At 40.3% G+C, this 18132-nt stretch overlaps 1 protein-coding gene across 3 annotated transcripts in view; it reads right to left on the bottom strand.

Annotated features, from left to right (window-relative positions):
• The window catches only part of LOC122409122 (platelet binding protein GspB), a 148717-nt gene that overhangs the window by 20146 nt on the left and 110439 nt on the right, over window positions 1-18132 (bottom strand). The gene's annotated exons all lie outside the window — the stretch shown is intronic.

Genomic DNA, 18132 nt, shown 5'->3' on the forward strand with positions numbered 1-18132 from the left:
AGAGCTCAAGGGGAGAATGGAACAAGCTGCCGTTGCTCCTTGTATATATCTGATATGTGTACACATGCCTACGCTATATATTCGTGTCCTATAGATGCGATGTTCAGCTGTGATGCTCCGTGCATGTAACCACACCGAGAGCCAGTATTATTCTCTCTCGAGGTCGATGCACATACGGCCCTCGTATCCATCTCACTACGAAGCTGGCGCGGTCGGTGTATTATTTATGCTTTTGTATGTATATAAATACGCAAACGTGCACGTTTGAGTTCGCGAGGTCACGCGTACTGCACTCGTGCTTTTGTCATATTGTGAACTTACTAGCAATTATTCTCTGATCTTCTCATACCCCTGTACATATACACGTGTTTGAGTATTATGGGCGGAAATGCGAAATGCTCATCCGTTGTACAAACTCTTTATAGTATTGCGGTAGGAGCAGCGAATATGAGGCCAGTCTTTCGACGAACTGCCAAGATCGGTAAACTGAAAAGGGACTAAAAGCTGAAGCCCGAACAACACCGTATCAGGAATCAATGCACAAAAGTACTGGCAATTACACAAGTATCGATATAAGCTAGAGAAAAAAATGGAATAAATTCTCCTCCCGTTCCAATGAACAACCCCGAACGTCAGCACCATTCGATCGTACTACGTCGTCATTCGCTACAACATCATGAAAAAGGCTGATTTTTATTTATTTAAGTCACATTATTATTTATGGGTCGCCAACGAAAGGCGCGAGCTCTCGATAAACATGCGATAATGGAGGTTCGGGTCGATAGGTCGACAAACTATACACACGATGTGTTGTCGTCGATTCGTGTATAGATTCAACGTTTACTGGGTGACCGTGGGAGTGGAGAATCGCGAAAGAATTAGAGGATAAAGGAACGAAAATAAAGAGGGAACTAAATGGGAAAAGAGCATGAGATGAAGATGAGCAAGACGGTGATAAGTATGTATACTATATAAGAGATAATGCGCAGTGTATCGATCGGCTTTGTTCACACCATCGCATTGCTTCTACCTCATGACGGATTTACCGTACACAGTGAGTACACGAATACAGTATACCGTGAGCGTACCACAGTAAGCAGCCATCGAAACCGACCTGATCAACCGGCTGCTACGGCTATCACTCTGCTCTATATACAGCCGAAATGCTATATCTGAAAACGGCTTCTAAATTCCATTACTATAAGATATGTTGAGGTATATGCTGGTGTGTGTGAAGATGCATACGTATACAGCTCTCTATTCACGAGAGTGCAGCAACCGTACACGTATAGACAATGATTGATCGGCGAAAAGTATAAAATCTAGAGATTTTTATGCCTTCTGGCATCATCAGTTTCTGACTCCATATATGTTCGAACTTGATGTAATTTATATGAACCGAAGAAGAAAAAAAATAACGATAACGTTTCCGAAATTTATGTGAGCAATTAACAAGGCCTTAAAGTTGTTTGGTTAAGAGAATCGGGATGGGGAATTAAACGATTACATAAATAAGAATTTGGAGACTTGGAAAAATGACTAATGGATTCTGTGTTTCAGGACTGGAGTCATTTGTCACCCGCTTTATTATCGGTTTCTCAATACAGCCTCGAACAGTATCGCGAGTACTGTTGAATGAGAGTTAGATATGATCGGTAAATTGAATATCGCGGAGGGCCATGAAGAGGGCGATGGAGAAAATAATTAACAAGTTCTGAAGAATGAATACCCCTATTCTTAGAAGTCTCGAAAGAACGTGGCGAGGGAGAGAGAGAGAGGAAGAACCGAGTGTCATGAATGATTCGAAGGTTCTTAAATTTCGACAATACATAATAAATTCAATTTTTCTACTCTCAGAAGTTTAAGTATATAAATGTATCTATATTGTTTATCTGCGAGGAAGGTCAATTGTTCAACAAAAATCTCAAGGATTCTGCAAACGCTCGTTTCCTGTCGATATTTATTAGTATATTTCGTTTTATAATTAAACGAAAGTAGAAATTCATGAGTAGCATTATTGAATTTATCAACGATGTAGAATAATGTTGTAAAAGATGGAAGGTTTGTTACGAAAACCGCAAATTAAACATGTATGAAATGTTCTTCTTCCCAACATATGTACATTACGTTAAAGAGTGACGATGAAGTTCGGCGAAAGGGAGCGCGTGTATGTGTGGGAATGCTGCAAAATTTATATTGGGAGTATACATGTGTGAACTCTGATTTACCAGCTTGAGGTTCCGCCTGCCTGGCCTTTGTGAACAGGCAGAGCATATAGTAGGATAAAATACGACAAGGCTATTAAATTATAATGTTATCAAATTTTTCTGAAGGCATTTCTATTCTCATTTTTGCTTCGATTCTTTAACAATTTTCTCCAACTCTTACACTGAGATCGAAATTATTTGCTATTTTCCACAAATCATGTTGGATAATATAATAAGTCATTTCAACAAATTTTGGATTATATTGAACTTACAAGTATGATTCGATTTACAAAATATTTATCATTCTCAACAAAATCGTTTAGATACTTCAGTATTGGATATTCAAATAAATATGTCATAAAAGTGTACGCAAATTAAGTAGAAATGAACAAATAGCTTGAGTTCTTCGAACAGAAGATTTGGTTTCACTCGTTCAGTTAATCAAAGTAAAAAAAAAATTTAGTGATTCGGATAAACTATTCCTTATTTATAGCAAGCGGATGTTAGTTGGATCAAGCAACAAAAATATCAACGATTTTTTTTCTCAGTGTACTACAGGCGAAAAATGTTTCGCATGAATAAATTCGTTGATAAAACAAAAGAAAAACACAATCAGAAATGCATAGACTTTCATGGCACGCATTTTCTCATATATAAACCCGCAGAATCGTTATCTTAACAACTTATTCACGTTTGGACGATGTATATATACGAGATTTCGGGGAATGCTTCGCGAGACAATACAAGAAGCTTCATAATTTCACCCGCGAACAGGCAAAGTGTGCTCGGAAAGCATCGGCCGCAAATATACTGCACGTTCGATACCATTCCCGAGAAGTTTGAACGCGCTCGAGACCCATGTATTTATGAGCTCAATATATACTCAGAGCATATCGGAATCGAGGATGGTGTTGACTGTACAGTCTTAACCAAAAGCAATCTTCTCTTTGAACCTTCGAAAGCAGCACTACGCAGAGGCGATATATTTTCGAACAAACAAAAATGAAGCGAAAAAAAACGTTATTTCAAGGGAATTTCATTTCGAATATGACGAAACGCATCCCATTCGGTCATCAAGGAAACGACACTGAAATTTGCAACGTTGGAGTCCAACGAAATGAAGGAAAAAAAACATTTGTAATTCACCAATTTGTTTATTTCCCGAAGTATCGGTGCAGGTTGAAAAAATACAAATTGCAAATCCGACGGGGAATGAAATTGAGTTTTTTTTATCATTTCGTTGGACTCCAACGTTGCAAACTTTAGCGTCATTCAAGGAAGAATGACGCCATGTTCTATATTTTATTGCGTAAAAATTAAAAATTTTCAAGGATAAATAGAGGATTGGAAAGAACAGCGATGTTCGATTTGCCTAATGACGAAAGTGTAGAGAAAGGCGGTGTCACTGACACAAGTTTTCTTATGTATCTATATGCTCGTGCATATTCTTCTCTAGACGTATATGTAGGCTAGAATCTTTGGTGGAGAGTTGAGTAAAATGTGAAGTCTCGTCGTAAAGGCTCGTCGGCATAGATGGAGCGTCGTCGAAAGGCAGAACTTTGTGAACGAGAACGGATGTCGCACCAAGTCACTCACAGCTATTAACGCTCCTTCTCTATGTCGTATTCGGGAATTTCTCGTTCCAATAGACGCTTGTGAAGAGGTCGAAAAGCTCGGAGAGTTTGAGAGCTTCGTTTTCTCGCTCTGACTCGCTCGTCGTTGGAAGCCGGAGGTGTTTCCTTCGCGAGCGCGGGGATCGTTAAGTCCCAAGGAAGTGAACTATATACGGTAAAGCTCGAAAGCGAGGAAAGCTCGAGCGTGGTTCTTACAGCATCGGTGCTCGGCAGAGGTCATTAAATTCTTTACGGCACTTGGCGAGTTGAGTTTCGGTACGGGAAAATACAACGACGATAGCGCGGGTGGGAAAGCACCAAAGTTTATCTCTGCAGACGTGCGTATCCGTGTGGCATGATTTTCTTCGTATAGCAGCAGAGCTGCTCGCATAGTTAGAGCTGCTACGGTGGAGGGACAGCACGCACGGGAAACGCTCGAGGATTTGGGGCGATGTGACGAAAAACGGGAGAATGAGAGAGAGAGAGAGAGAGAGAGAGGAGAAATGAGAGCCCGCGGGTCGGGAAACGAGCCGGATAGTCATGAGGGAAGAATGAAGCAAGAGCAGAAAGAACGTCAGCGGAGTAAAAACGTGAGTGGGTAACGTTGAAGGGGGAGCAGAAACGGGGGTGCTCGCTCGCCCGGACTAGTCGGAGAACGCGCGCGAAACTGTATAATTAGATCGGCGGATGTACGCGGGCACATTGGCGTGTCATGCATATTCCATGAGAGCGCGAGAACGAAAGTCGTAGTCATCGTCGTTCCCGTCGCCGAGAGGGCGCGGGATAAGAGCGAAGAGTAAGATGTGAGAAGGTGAGAAAGAGCGGCGCGAGGGAGACGAGGGTAAATGCGACAAGAAGAGGAAGCTACCGCGCTTTCGGCCTTGCAACGGGACCAAACGAATATCCGGCTATAAGAAAGAGAAGGAAGCCGACGAAAAGCACACAGAAAACCTCTCTACCGTCGGAGCAAGCTGTTTGCCTAGACATCGAATAAACTACCTTGTATGTCGTATTTTACGGAGGAGAATTATTCGTAAATGGAGTCGCTTGTATTTCATAATCCTTAAAACACTAGTTCCAATTTCACTGCACCCGTTTGTCATCGCTGTAATGACGAAATCAATCCGGAATAAATTATGTGTGACACGATCGAGGTAACACAAATTTATATTTAACAATTCAAGCCTATTTGCATCGGTTGAAAAGCATTTTTCAGGGCTCATCGATTAATTACGAATAATGAGTTGCCGATCATCAATTCGCCGTATTCTCAATTCATTTAAATGTGATAAATACTAATTCTTTGATAATAGAAGAAGAAATAATTATACGAATCCAAAGACCTTGTCACGATGGCCTTCACCGATAAAGCCGCGACCTAGGAACGACGATGTCTGCGCCAGCGACAGGCCACGATAAGTTTTTCGCGTTCAAGCAGGTGGATGCATTATCGAGGGTTCTCTTTCTCTTTTTCTCTCGCCGGGGGCATGCTCAGACTGTGTTGATATCGCGGAGCCACGCGAAACCAGACCATTAAATCAACACGTTCACCGACAGATATGAGTTATTACGGCTCACATTACAAATTGATTCGTTCGATCGACCCATCGGTGAATTCCATTGGATAATTGTGGTTCTTATGAATTTCTTCTATCAAATAGAGAAATAAGTTTATTCGAAAATACGATTCTCTTAGTTTCAGTTTATTTGAAACCGTAAACTTGTCTAGAGGCGCGGCAGCGTCTTGACGTCATTAAAAAGAAGAATTTATAGTAGGCAGAGCGAGTCAAGACGGGCCGTGTATCTTCTCACTTGAGACTGGTCGATTTCCCCTTACTCGTGAAGTTGAAGTGGTCGCCATTTGTTGGGAATTTGTCGGATAAAAAAATGACAGTCGCATATGATAACGTGATTTATGCACTTCCTAGACGACGCTGAAGTTTCCAACGAAATGAATGGAAACAAAATGATATATCCATCCAGTTTTTTATTTCACGAATCATAATTGTGTAGATTGAAAAACTACGAAGTATAAATTCGGCAGGAAATAAATTAGAGGATTGCTGGAATTATTGAACAATTTTTTAGATCATTTCGTTGGGCTCCAACGTTGGAAACTTCAGCATCATACTTCCTAGGCTTTACACGTATTATATGCTCTCAGATGCATTTAGCATGGAAACGAACTTTTCGATGCTGTTCGAGAAAATATGAAGCGACTGAGAAAGAAGTGCTAAGCGCGACAATGCTAGAAAAATGTTCAGAGAATATATTGAATTTATGGTGTAACAAGGAGGAGTATTAAGTTTTAGGTAACTTTACGTTGGTCGGGGAAAGAATAAGACGTCTCAACGGAGCAATAAATCACGAAAAATAGAGAGCGTGTACGCTCGCTCACCTCGATCCCATTTCGCGTCAAAAAAATATCGTATGCCTCTTACTCTCTCTGGCTTTCTCTCCCTTTTTTCTATATTCTCTTCTAAAGCTACTCTCGTTTCAGTTCACATTTCGTTCACGATCTCGTCCCATCGCCTTCATTGTTCCTCGTTGAGATCGATCGTACAGCGTGCCAGTCTCCTCGTCACCTCCCCCAGTTTTCTCATTTCCAATTGTCCGCAATGGAAGTAACGGCGTAAGGCGCCATACACTCGGTTGAAGATGACAATGATAAAGACTCGCTCACAGAAAAAAGGAAAGTAGAAGTACACGAAGAGAAAGAAGAAATAAAAAAGGAAAAACCGATGAGTCGAGTCTCTGTCCTGCGCGTTTGGTTCTCTCGTTAATAACACAGCTTCTACAAAGAGGAATATCGCGTCGTCGTTGTCAAGGCCGAGAGGCAGGATACAACTCTGTTGTACCACTTGCCATGGTAGTAGCAATCATGATAAATGGAATTTCACGGTTTTGGCCCGGTGATCGAGGCTTCACAATATTAAATACGCACAATGCTTTTTTATGCATCTGATGACGCTGAAGTTTGCAACGTTGGAGTCCAACGAAATGATCTAAAAAACTCTCAAATAATTCCAGTAAATCTTCAATTTTCTTCCCTGCCGAATTTCCAATTCGTTATTTTTTGAGCCACATCAATAATTCGTGAAATAAAAAAATAATTAATTATAAATTTTTTTTCGTTCATTTCGTTGAACTCCAACGTTGCAAACTTCAACGTCGTCTGCTATTCGTAGCAAATTCATATATCACGAATAGATTTGGAAATAATTATTTGTTTTCAATTCCCATCACCAGATACGACCTTTGTCGTCATTTGCATTGCTCTTTATCAATCACGTTGCACGCGCTGATCTCACAAACGATAAAACAAAAAAAAATACTTTTATTTTATACGTTGATCAGTGGAAAAAGAGGGACACGGAATTTGTGATCCTAATCCTAACTTTCTAATCCTCACTCTTTTTATATATTACATAGATATATATTATTATATTTTTTATATTAATATTATAAATGCGAAAGTGTGTTTGTTCGTCCTTCCTTCACGTCCCATCTAAGCAACCAATCTATTTGATTTTTGGCATAGAGTTAGTTGAAAGGGCGGAGAGTGACACAGGCTACTTTTGGTCATGGAAAAACATGAAGTTCCTAAGAGAGATTTACGGGAATATTCGTATTTTCACAGAAAAAGTCGTTCTCTTTCCAATGCTCAAAATTTACATGTCTTAGCGGTTAATGGAAAGACAGGCAACATTGTTTACACAAGCGTCCTTGAATAATGCACTGTTCTGTATTCATGGTCGGTGTCTTATTCCTCCTGGCAAAGTTTCCAAATTACCACGCGAGCGAAGCCGCGAGTAAAAGCTAGAATCAAATAAATGGAGTGTTCCAAAGAATTCTTCGAGATTTTCAAGCGTCGAAAGAATCCTTCTGTTCTTTCGATGTGCGTATTTCAAACGCGAAGATCGGAGGGCAAAATACATTTCGACAGAATATTATCCAGCGTTTCTGGTTAAACAGTGAGGTTCCGATAGATTAAAAATTTAGTGAACCCTGAGATTGTGGTTTACTCGTGAAGCAATGTCATGTTCTCGCAGAGAGGTCAATAATGAAAGGAGTCATTTCCTTATTTGAGACGATCGAAGTTGATCGATATTACGCCCACTGACCGCAAGCCAGTGGTGCATACGCCATCAACGGTTTACTGGTGGGACTATGCGTTTTGGCATTGGGAGCGGTGTCACCGCGATACCACCGTCGACGTCTCGCCTCTGCTTCGGGGTGGATTCCGAGGCATCGGTAACCGACTGGTTGTCGGATGGCTAATTAATTCGCCGCGTAACGCAATTACTCCAAAGCACGAATCATACATCACTATGCACTTTGCGCTAGAGGGAGAGAGAGAGAGAGAGAGAAGGAAGCGCAAGAACCAAATCAATAGGAGAGATTTACGGTGGTGGATTTACAGCGCAAGAGAGCGTGTAACCATCGAACCTATCGATAAGATCGATATACATATGGTATGGAACATATTACAAAAAGTCGGATGGGCGTTAGTCAGTTTGCTTTTATAGCAAAATATAACATCGAAATGACAAAATTGTTGTTATTACATCGTGGATTACGATGCTAAAGATGCCAACGAAATGAAGAAAAAAACATTAGTAATCCACCAATTTTTGATTTTACGAAGTATCGATGCAGATTGAAAAACTACGAATTGCAAATTCGGCGCAGGGAATGAAATTGGAGAATTACTGGAATAATTGGAGGCTTCTTTTACATCATTTCGTTGGGCTCCAACGTTGCAAACTTCAGCGTCATCGTGCATTAAATAATCGACCATTCCAACAATATTCTTTGATTTTTTTTCCTTCAAAGTTTATTTAGTGGGGTATGCCATGTATGTATATGATACTGTGTACGCACTAATAACTTTACAACAAAGCCTATTCAGTCTTAAACTCAAGTTCTTAAAATTTAAGCCGCGTATAATGAGCATCTCGAAGTTTTTATGTGTATATGGGAGTAATTTTAGAGAAGTATATCTGTTTTTTTTTTCCTTATGTAAGCACACTTAATAACTTATAATATAATATTTTTGCGTGGAAAAAAATAGGGAGATGAAGGCATTGAAAAACCACGCTATAAGAAAAGACAAAATATTTTTTGTCTGTACAAACTCGAGCATCAGCCCGATGGACCGTAAACGTTTCCTCATAGGATTCCACAATCATATCGCGTGAGGGAACAGTGAAATCGATTTTAGTCTATGTATGCTAATCTCTTTGGGATATGTACGTATATCTGGGAGTGTGTAGCGAGTTTAACTATCCCAGTGTCCGGGATTGTGCCACTGTTTCGTGGTTTCTCTCCGACATCTCTCCACTCTACGATTTTAAATACGAAATAGTGTTTCCCGTTGTATATTTGCCTGCGATCTCTGCCACATATATATACGGTACCAAGGGTTTCGCATCGTTATGCGAGCGTATGGCTAAGTCAGATTGAAGATAAGAGAGCTCGAACAATAATAATGTCAATGCGGGATTTCCGCTGACCGAATAATCACGACCTATCCAATATATACACGCGAACGGGTAGTTATCAGCGAATTTCTCGGATAGCTAATATCGCAGGCTTGACTCTTTATAGAAATTAATCGTGTAATTACTCAGAAAATAAAAATAATCCAATGAAGTTCGCATTTGTAACGGGAGAAAAGGCTGCGTTGAAAATTCCTGAAGGAATTTCAATAATCGTCGCATGACTCTCGGAAATATTTTTTTCGAGCTAATTGCATTTCTGTCAACGGATCTCAAGCATCGTCGTCAAGCATTCTTGAATCCCTTCATGAAAACCCATCCCACGTGACATCTTCACGTAATTTTTCTACGTCAAACCTTCTAGGACTTTCTCTCCCCCGCACCACTCCTCTCATCATCATCAAACCTTCGAATACGTTCTATGGCGTCATCATCGAATCTTCGAGAACGCGCTTCGCTTATCTAACTTAAGTCAAACATAAATAAAACTGTGCACAGGAGTGGAGGCAAAAGCAGAAGAGAAAAAGAATGAATAAATAATCTCATATGTACGAACAAGTGCAACAAGCGCACACTCGTCGCGGGCGCGAAACATGAAAACTCCGAGGAAAAAACTTTTATGTCTGTTTCCACCCTCGACGGAGAAGAGTCTCTGATGGAAGCTAATTCACGAAAACAAAGAGCGACCACGACGGAGTTTTCGTTCCATTTCATTTACCGCGTTGCGGAACGTGGCTCGTTTGGACTTTATGTATGGGGAGGGAGGAGACTCCAGGCCTATGCACGTTACGCGCTTGCAGTTTGAGAAGCACGGTGCTAGAAGAGCTAGCTAGACACGCGGGGATGCAGCCAAGGATGAAAGAACCGACGAGGGAAATAAGGTGAGCGTGTGGGTCGAGCAGGAAATGCAACACACCGCAATTTAATCGCGCGCAGTGGCGTCATAGAAAACGACGGGTCTCCTCCCAGTGACCCCTTTACTTGTCTCTACTCTTCGTATTAGGCAGTGATATTAGCGCGTATATCTATTCTGCACTCTCGAGGCTCTCTATGTGGTGTGGAACTCTGTGCTTTTTTCACTTTTTTCTCTTCCCTCTTTATTCGTTAATGACTGAAGCTTCAACAAAATGCGTATATGCTCTGGAATGTGTGCACCTTTTCTCTTTTCCTGTATACAAAGTTTACTGCAAACGCACCACATTTATGGTTCCATATTTTTTCTAAATTATCAATTTACTTTTATTTCAAGACATATTGCTCTTTAGTACTTCCAATTTTGTTGAATATTTTTCACTCGTTAATAACTGAGAAGAATTTTCAGATTTTTTTTTTTTTTTATTGTTTTCGTATTCTTTAATCAGTCCAATCGGAAAATTCGCATGGAATTTTCTTGATGAGGCGAAAAATGAGATCCATCAACTTCCTGCCTTGGTTCACCCGGATCGATGCACATATTTGTGTGTATATGTATAGATACGTAATGGGAAATTCCCCGAAGAAGTACTGCGAACTTCGAACTTGAAAGTTCGCATCAAGAGAGTTTGGAGCTTCGTAAACATCGTTAAGTTCGATCACCGTGTTTGCACCGATTAAACCTCTACACCGGTTGTATATAACAGCGAATCAAGGGCGTCTAGATCTTGTTTGTTCGGTATGTTTTCAACCCCTTGATACGGGTATTTACGATGACGTTCGTGTCGTTGGTTAAACTTGCCGAAGAGCAAGAGATCATAAAAGCATCGAATGCGTTCCTCATTGGAATGCGGTCAATGTATACGAGGCCCTTTGACATTTTTAAACCCTGACCCCTTTGGATTTGTAACATTTTTTCGTGTGTTTTCCCGGACCAGAGCGCGCCATAAAAATTTAGATACTTTACTATCGGAGTGACGTCACGTTGGAATCCAATATGGGACGCCATGATGGCGTTTTAAACATTTGAAAAACAGATGAAAAAAGATGACTTTTAAAATTGAGTTATTGAATTTACATTGCATTTTTATTAATAAATATTGACGTTTCTCGTTTACTTTTTACGAAATCTATCATAAACGTACATTTTTATATTTTTGCTTACATAGTCTATGATTCTATTGAAGATAAATTGTATTAGAATAGAATCATGTGGCTTAAACTCATTCTAGAGAGCAGAAGGGTATAACTTCGTGGTTGGCTCGATAACTGATTGAGATTTCAACGGTAATAGGACACCATACCGATAGGGGAAAAAGATAAGAGCAACTGTGAACAGCCGCGAAGAAACAAAGCCCAAAGAGTGCGAGGAAGCGCGGGAGGCGATGTAGATTTATTTTCAGGAAATCGAGTGCTGGTTCAAGACTTACGGAGAGGATTTCGGCGTTAAACGAGTCCGGAGCGGTTGAAATAGGAGAAGACGACGGGAGGGAAGAGAGAAGAAGGGGCAGGAAGAGGATGCTCGATAAATTAAACTACGGTGGTACGTGCACTCAGCACGCGCAGGCGAGAGAACCTTCGGCGAGGTCGAGTAATAAGTTACTTACACGAACTATCCGAGCCAGCATCCCCTCAGGAGTCAAGCGAAAGCCGCAGGGTCCATCGATAATTTCCATTCCCACCCACACGCGTTTGCCTCGGCACACATTACTACTCCGGGGGAACGTGAGTACAGAAGCTGTAGATAGGAAGCCCCAAGGACCTCCAACCGCGTCATAAAACGGAAACTATACATACCTAACTATACTACGAATCGTACGAATCACGGGTACATCGAATTAATTTTAAATACTCCGAAATTTCGGAACTCGAGTGAGCCCTCATTGAATGATGCTCCTCCATACGTTCAACGTTCAACTAGCTTTGAATAGAGATCATTTGTACAGAACAGTCGTGTACCGACTGAGACCTCTGATTTCACAACTTTCATAATTGAATAACATTCTGCGAACCAACCACCTGTTTTTCCATCACTCAATCAATTATACCATGTGTATTTTTATTCCAACGTTCGGCGAAGGAAATAACAAGTGAGAAATGAATAATTGGAAAGCGCATTTGCGATACAAAAGCGACTAATTTTTTGATGCGGTTGGTTTTTCCGAGCTTTAATTACAACATAAATATTCACGTTATCAGATTACAACGAACGACGTTGAAGTTTGCAACGTTGGAGTTCAACGAAATGAAGGAAAAAAAGATTTATCATTAATTATTTTATTATTTCACGAATTATTGATGTGGCTTAAAAAATAACGAATTGGAAATTCGGCAGGGAAGAAAATTGGAGATTTACTGTAATTATTTGAGATGTTTTTTTAGATCATTTCGTTGGACTCCAACGTTGGAAACTTCAGCGTCATTTACAACGATTGTCGTATGAAGATTCACCTCCCCATTAGTCGACTGAAGAGAAATCGAGTCTATGTTGTTGGTAAGTCGTAAGTTTACCGGATTACTGGCTATCGGGAGGGTTCTAACGGACGAGTCGCGCAAAGGTTCGAGACCCAAAGACACACCCAGCAATAGCTTTTCCTTCAGCTTCGCCAATTCTATTCCCCGCCCCTATCGCATGTTTTGCAACTCTATCTTTTTCCTGCTATTGCAAAACAGTGTCGCGTCAGGTATTTCCTCTTATTTCGCGTGTTAACAGTTCATTCCACATTGCGCGTCGTTAAGATCATTCGGTCACACCTCCACCATACGTTGACCTCTTCTCTATAACGCTTCTCACTTTCTTTTTCTCTGTTCCAGTTGTATCGTAGCTCTTCGAACTATTTTTCCCGAGACACGATGTGAATTTACTGCCAATATTACTTTTCGTGGTTACCTCGAGTAGGAACGGAAGTTCTGGATAATTTTATTTTCATCCAGGTAGAAAACGGTTTCGTTTTATGTAGCGAGGAATATATTATTTTTCAAGAATTTTCAAAGTATTTACCCACCGATTACAAACAGCATACTATTTTTTAAATTTTCCAATTTTTCGTCCCTTGAATTCTAAACAGCTTTATGTGGATAGCAAAAAGTGATGCACACGTGAGAACTATATTTCGTTCTATCTTCGAGTGTCATTCGTCATGTCAGACCAGCACTTACTGACAAGTGGAAATGTTTAGTAAATCACAAATTTTGACTCTCAGCATAGTAAATTCTATGATAAATACACGAATATTTTAACAATAGTGGATAAAACAATTCTTATTACTGCTCTTCGAATTTTAATGCTGCAATCCAGTACGTTTATAATGTCCCCGAGATACTTTACTCTAGAATTTTCGACCCCGTTTTCTCCGTGTGTTGATTCATTATTCAAGTCCAATGAATTGAGATCGAACATGGTTACACCAAGTGGTGATTATTTCATTTTGGCAGAGCGAAAAAAAGCGAGTCGGTGAGTATCGGGGAAAGCATAATAATGGAAAGCCAATCGATTAATAATTATAGCTTCAAGCGCGGATAAAATGACGAAATGCGAAACGTGCCTGTCGTACATACAGACATATCTGCACGTGCCTGAGTCGGACGAACCCTGGTCACCTCGAGTACGTAAATAGCAAACGATTGTTTCTGGTTTTTGGTTACGCGGGAATTTCCAGAGGCCCCGCTTTCAATTTAATCCTCGAAAGCCCTTTATTAAACGCTACATTCTGTATCTAATATCGTAAAGTGTATAATTAAATACAACATGACAAAAACACAATCGATGGAACGATAAACCCTCACGAGTTTATATCGATAATCCCTCTTTACAAGAGACATCGGAGAATACAATAGACAGGGGCTATTTGCTGAAATATGATCGAAATCACGGAATATACGTTAAGAAAATGGTTTCATGGGAGAGCGAGACTATAACGAGTACCTTCGGTCTATAAAAAATTGAGCGAGATATATACGCGAAGCGGGATCGTTGAAGAAAGCATATTTCCCGCAAATCGCGAATGTTCGAGAACACGAGTATTGAGCATAAATTGATGCACATAAACTTCGTGATACAAAGAGAATACTTTCAGCCCGAATGTTGTTTGGGAATCGCGAAAAAAATTAAAAGCGACTGAACACGATTATACTTCAAGAGATTTCCATATGCGGAGATGAAAAAAGGTAGATAAGACAAAAATTGGCGTTTTTGTGTACATTTTTATGCGAATTTTAAAAGCCCACGATCGCAAAGCATGTAAAAACCCTTGGAAATATTTTTCCCTCTCAGCCAATTTAATGTGGTTCCATTTCGTACATTCTATATAAAATTCCTAACTGGTATTGATTTCGTACGAGCGAACGCGGGCCATGCCCGAATTATTCTTTATTCTCCCGTTATTACTTTCAACTTCGATAAATTCGATTTTCGGAAAGTATAAACGGTGTATCCGCAGTGACGATGAGAAAGAAGCTCAACGTTGATCGAAACAAATAGTTTCAACATTTGTTTTAATCGACGAAATATTAACTTAAATGACAATGTATCTTGACTGAATGTCAAAGGATTCAATTTTCCTGCCCATAATTTTTTTCGTATTGCCATAAATCTTTGTTTCTCCAACACTTTTTCTATCGCATCGTCACTCCCAGACAATTTGAAACCATCAAAAATATCAGTTAGAGTGAATCCGTGTCGAATTTCGTACATTATTTTCTCATAAGCTTGTCACCGAGGATTTCGGGCTTGAGTGTTCTCAAGTTACTTTCGTTTCGGTAAAGACGAGATACTGTACATTAACCGCAAGATTTTGATGTTGGTTTACCAATATTAGCTCATTAAGTACAGAGCCCCGACACTTCAGCCACTGTGAGGAAGGGGGGGGGGGGGGGAAGGTTGTCGTTTTAAAAAATCTGTCGCCTGGTGGTGGCTCAGCAATTAGTTAGAAATCGTATGAAGTTAGAAAAATGCGAAAATGACGTGCTTAATCGAAAGTGACGTATAAATATTATAAAAGATTAAAAACTTTTAGTTAACTCAATGAATGAGGATGAATAATAAAAAAATCGATTAAAAATCTATAAAACGATGAGATCTTTGAATGACTCGAAAAATATGCTTCACCCGGTATATGAATCATGAGTTTGAATGAGTTTCACTAGTCAGCGAAAAAACAGCAACACGAGTCGAGTATTTATTTGGCGGTTCAAGTTGAGCTCGTATCTCAAGTTTTGGGGTCACTCATGAAACGACGAGACTCGTATATATACCAAGTAAAACTTGGTACGTTACGAAAAAGTAGGGTCTAATACGGGTCGTGATGCACGAGGCAAGCAAACACGTGCCCGGTTTTCTCCTTAGGTCCAGCTAGCATAACCACCAGCAACGCGTAATTAACTTCAAGTGGCTAATTAATATCAACGCCCTACACGGTCTCGCTTTTCGCTCGTTTAGGTCTCAACCTGACTATTTCTCTCTCTCTCTCTCTTACTTTTCTTCTCTCTCATATGCAAGCACCCACCTTCCATACTTCAGCAATGAACCCCGTAACCGCGTTCTTTCCCTCGGGTGGGTTTTGACTCGGCTAGCAAACAAACCCGCGGCGCTTTCCTTCGTTGGTATACACACTTGCATCACTGTATAAGTTTGTTGTATATAAAGTATTGCAATAATGAGAAGATCAGACCAATCACGAAGGGTGGAAAAAAATGGATTTATCACATGTGCGAGTGGCACACACAGCTTATTCGTTTCACAAGTGAAATGAGAAAAAATAATCGTTCCGTTCCGCGCAGTGTCGTGAAAGGGTAATAAAAAAGCTACAACTTTTATAGGTACGAAGAAGCATGGAATAATTTGCCTATTACCACACGAAGATTTTGTAAATCGAAGCGTGAAAATAAAGGCCCACTGTATATTTAACAACCGGAATTTATTATTCCTCCGAAGACACTTTCAAGCAGATTTCAAATCGAAAATGGTGTGTACGAGAAGCACAAGATATAATGGACGAGGTTCGAAGGGGATAAGAAGGATAAAGAACGAAATTGCGATAAATCTGTGGGAAGTGTTTGCCACGAGGCTTTTGTTCGTCTCACGTATACTCCAAGCGTGCGCAGTCCTTTTCTCGCGCGTATAAATACATACATGTGCGCACAGATACAGATGCTTTTCACTGCTCGTGAAATATATAACAAAAATTGCGAATGCGCTGCGCGGAAGATGAAGAGAAAAAGGCGGCATAGAGCGCACACGAGAAAAGGAACAATACAAAAATGTTATCGAAGCGATGAACGAGACGAAGACAGAGGTGGAGTCGCGCACGGCGAGAATATAAAGACGGAGAAAAATGTAAAAGACATCAGCTTCGTTGCCCCGTGTATCTCAGCTCTCCACGGTATAGGCAAGGTCCTATATAGCGACGTAAGAGCGGAGCCCCCAGGGGTTGTTACGAACCCAGACGAACGTACGTCCTTGGCGTGAAAACGAAGAAACGCGCGCGCCACAGCCGACCTTTTTCTATATGTATAGATCCAACCGAAAAGCAAAGTACATAATGTACTTACATAGGTATATGTACGTTTCTCCCATTTATATGTGTATAATGTATATATTACCACTCGCACGTATACGAACCATTACCAAGAAGCGCAAAGCCCCAAAATAACTTTATTTCGTAAGTTTAATCCCGCTGGTTATTCGTTTACGTTCGGTAGCACCCGGTGTTCAACTTATGACGTATGTCTCGTGCAATGCGTAAGCCCGTACGCGTTAAATCGTTCTGCCTCCGGCCCTCCCCCTTCCAGTTTCCTGCATTATTCGAGACAGCGTTCTGTTCAATCAAACAAATAGCCCGGGTTTATAATTCAATTGAAAAAGGTGCAGTTGATGTAGCCATCGTTGAATAAAATATCGAATTTTCGACCCACATTCTTTTGTCCAATATAATTTGCTATAATTATTCCAACTGGGGATTTAAACCCTTTCGCCTTTCTTTAAGCGAAATTTTAAAAGAGTTTTTCTCTTTCTTTCGAAGAATCTTTTCACGAAGTTCGAATCAGAAAGGGAAGATTATTTTTTGGTTGTTTCAAATATTCAACTTTTCAAGTGGTTTTTATAAGCACGAGCATTTTTCAATGAATTCAATGTCGGCTCAACGCATCGGGTTGTCCCGTTGATAATGCAATCGTGAAGGATGTACAAGTTTTTCACAGGACGTACTTATAGGCATACCTGTAACCACATTAGATTCTCTATTATTCAGAGGAAAAATAAATGCATAATATACGAGGAACTGTACAGTCGTGACGTATGTGAAGGAGAACTAGATTGCAGCGCGCGAGTCCTTGCTCCACTTGAGCTCCTCGTCAACACTCATCGTGCGCGTACTCGTCTCGAAGAACGAGCGCACCCTTCCGAACTGCTGTATGTTACCGCTGACGTAAGAGAGACGAGATGAGAATAACCGTGTATTTGTGAAGAACAAGTTACGTTCATACACACACGTCTTAGCTTTATCCTCGAGGAATTCGAATATCTTCATTCGTTCGAGTTCATGAATAATATAAATTCGTACCATAATGAATATATGGAAGGTTTTCAGAAATCCTTTTTTTATAAAGTAAACTTGTGACGCGTGAATTAACATTGTCATCGCTTTTTTGCGATTCCGATTGGTTCTTAAAACACAACCATTATGGGGCAAAATTCATTCGGAAAAAACAACGTTCACTCGTCCTGTCAAAATGACAGCTTGGACGACACTGAAGTTTACAACGTTGGAGTCCAACGAAATGAAGGAAAAAAACATTTGATATTGACAAATTTTTTAATTTCACAAAGTATCGATGCTAGTTGAAAAACTACGAATTGCCAATTCGACAGGGAACGAAATTGAAGAATTACTGGAATTATTG

Source organism: Venturia canescens, chromosome 4 (assembly GCF_019457755.1).
Source record: "Venturia canescens isolate UGA chromosome 4, ASM1945775v1, whole genome shotgun sequence".
Lineage (NCBI taxonomy): Eukaryota > Metazoa > Arthropoda > Insecta > Hymenoptera > Ichneumonidae > Venturia > Venturia canescens.